Below are 3377 nucleotides of genomic sequence, written 5' to 3'. Positions count from 1 at the left end.
TCTTGATCCCCCCATGATTTTTGCTCATTCTTGAGGGATCTAAGAGAGGAGATTTAGATCTACAATCCCCACCAATCCATTTCTTCTCTAAGTGAGGGGAACCCTTTGAATCTAGATCTTGGAGTCATTTGTTGATTTCCTCCTTGTTCTTCCTCTCTAATCTCATCTTAGCATTTGTTGCTTTGGTGGGATTTGAGTGTGAAGGATTTGAACACCTCTAGCGTTCTTGCTTTGCATCATTGCATAGTCTTGAGATCTCCACCATGATTAGTTCGAGTGAGAGGCCGTGAGATTGTGATAACCCACAAGTATAGGGGATCGCAACAGTCTTCGAGGGAAGTAAAACCCAAATTTATTGATTCGACACAAGGGGAGGTAAAGAATACTTATAAGCCTTGACAACTGTGTTGTCAATTCAGTCACACCTGGAAAAGCACTAGTAACAGGGGTGATGTGAAAGCGACGATAATATGAGAGCAATAATAACAGTAACACAGCAAGCGATACATGATAACACGAGAGGCAATGGCACCAGAAAATAGTTGATACTACTTCCAATGACATATAGAACGAGTATATGATGATAAGAGATGAACCGCGGTTCCCAGCTATCTACACTAGTGGTAACTCTCCAATAACAAGTGTTGGGTGAACAAATTACAGTTGGACAATTGATAGGATTGAAATAGCATTAAGACAGAACATCAAGTCTATTAATCATGTAGGCATGCTTTCCATATATAGTCATACGTGCTCGCAATGAGAAACTTGCATAACATCTTTTGTCCTACGAGCCGGTGGCAGCAGGGCCTCTAGGGAATCTATCGATAATTAAGGTACTCCTTTTAATAGAGCACCGGAGCAAAGCATTAACACTTGGTGAAAACATGTGATCCTCATACCTACGCCTTCCCCTCCGGTTATCCCGATTCTTCGTCACTCTCGGGGCCTCGGGTTCCGGACATAGACATGTGCAAACAACTTGTAGATACAATCTAAGCAATAATTATAGAGCTCAAATCTAAGATCATGCCACTCGTGCACTAGTGACAAGCATTAAACACAACAAGATTGCAGCAACAATAACTTCACAAACTTATATAGATAGACTAATCATAATGTAACAATCCATCGGATCCCAACAAACACAACACCGATTACATCAGATGGATCTCAATCATGTAAGGCAGCTCATGAGATCATTGTATTGAAGTACATGGGAGAGAGAGAGTACCAACTAGCTACAGCTAGAACCCGTAGTCCATGGGGGAACTACTCACGGAGCATGATGGAGGCGGTGGCGTCGATGGAGATGACTTCCGGGGCACTTCCCGTCCCGGCGGCGTGCGGAACAGAGTTCGTCCCCGAAACGGAGTTTCGCGATGGTGGCGGCGCCCCTGGAGTCTTTATGGAGTTTCGTCAATTGGTATCGAGGTTTTAGGTCGCGAGGGACTTTATAGGCGAAGAGGCGGAGTCGGAGGGGCCACGGGCCCCCCTCCCCATAGGCTGGCGCGGCCAGGGGGCCACCCGCGCCTGTTGCGCGGCCAGGCCCCGGAAAACAACGCTGCTCCGGATCAGCAGGAGGCTGTCGGAGAAAGCGAGACTCCGGCTGAAGAATCGATTTTGGGTAATCTGAGCCCAATTTCCGGAGAGTCTCCGTCCATGGAATCTGATGACTTCGTCCGCAAGCTAGGGGAGTATGGTTTCGGCGACCGGCTCGAAGTCGACTCCGCCCAGCCAAAACAGGTACTTGCAACAGTAGCAGCGCTCGGAGAAGGCGGATCAGAAGCGGCAGACACTCAATCCGACCCCCAGCCATCTCACCATGGATCTCCGATGTCGCGGGAACGGCCCCGTAGGGATCCTTCCTCGGTGAGCCTCCTGTCTCCTGAAGAGATAGTTGCACAAGCACGCATGGATTTGGTTGCAAAGTCAGACGTCCTCAACAAACCAATAACTCCTGGCGATGCCGCAGATCCGGAGGCTTTAGAGGCCACCAGAAAGGAGATGCTGGCCACAGCCAAAAGTTTGCCAACACCGCGATCTGCTATATTGGATGAGAGGAAGAAGCCGCACCGATCATGGATCGCTTTGAGAGACGAGGATCGCGAAGTCACCGCAACGCTCGAGCAAGTCAAGAGTATGAGAGCAGAGTGGGAGGTGAAAATGACCTACGCTCGGGCGGAGGGCGATAGAATCGTCGGAGAAGCAATCCCTCCCCGCGGGATCAACTTCGCAACCCCTGCCGAACAACGACCGCTCGCTACCCGAAGGACAATCCGGCAAGAGCTGCAGAATTCTGAAGAAAAGTGACGAGGAGGTTGACATCAACTATTTGCGCACGCTCGTCGCTTCGGCGGTTAAACAGCGAGCAAGGCGGATACTTCGCGCAAGTTGGAATCTAACCCGGAGCATTGCGTCTCCACTCGCGCGAAGGACGCCCGCAACAATCGCCGGCGAGATGACGAGTCGCGAACCGGATCCTCGGAACGCGAAGGAAAGCCGGGGAACACCCAAATCCGATCCCCGTACCATCAAAGACGCCTCCGTCGGATCCGAGAAAGGGAAAGGATGCAATGTACTCCGGACGAGACAAGTACCGCAACGCCTCTTCTCCGCCTAATGGTTACCCGCGTCCCCCTCGTCGTCCGCGGTCCGGCCGGAAATACCGAGGCCTCAAGGGCATGGTGGAATTATTATCCGCGACGTCGTGATGCCTTCGGAAGCCGGAACAGGGAGCGCACGCCGGAGCCTCGCCGGAATCGGAACAATGATCGTGAGCCCGAGCCAAGGAGGAGTCGGAATGAGGAGCGCGACCCGGAGCCCCGCCGGAGCCGGAACGACCGGGGCAGCCGGCGTCATGGCGAAGGCAGCCACGGGAGCCGGAGCCCGGCACCGGGAGGGCCGGGGAGAGTCTGCGAGCGGAAGCGAGAAGGTCGGATCGGCCCCCTCGCAGGTCTCCCTCACCACCACCTAGCGGTGGCGGCGGAGGTGGAGGCGGAGGCGGTGGCCGGAGATCTCGCTCTCGCTCACGGTCCCCCCGTCACGGCTCGCGCGACGCGCGGGAACGCCTCAACGAATACGGGCCCGACTACATCGGACCGAAGTGCTTTGGCGGGATGATTCGAGAGGAACCAAAGCCAAGGAGCTCCCTCAAGCTACCCGGAAACCCGAAGCATTATGATGGCACCGAAAGGCCGGATACCTGGATTGAGGATTACTACAATGTCTGTAACCTTCGCCGGAGGAACCCCTAATATCGCCTGCCGCATGCTCCGAGTTGTACCTTATAGGACCAGCCCGGATCCGGCTCGGCGACCTCGAGAAAAACTCCATCTTTTGCTGGTTCGACTCGAAGACCGCTTTTGAGAAACACT

The sequence above is a fragment of the Lolium rigidum genome, chromosome 3, assembly GCF_022539505.1.
Source record: "Lolium rigidum isolate FL_2022 chromosome 3, APGP_CSIRO_Lrig_0.1, whole genome shotgun sequence".
Classification (NCBI taxonomy): Eukaryota; Viridiplantae; Streptophyta; class Magnoliopsida; order Poales; family Poaceae; genus Lolium; species Lolium rigidum.
This window is presented reverse-complemented; position numbering follows the sequence as displayed.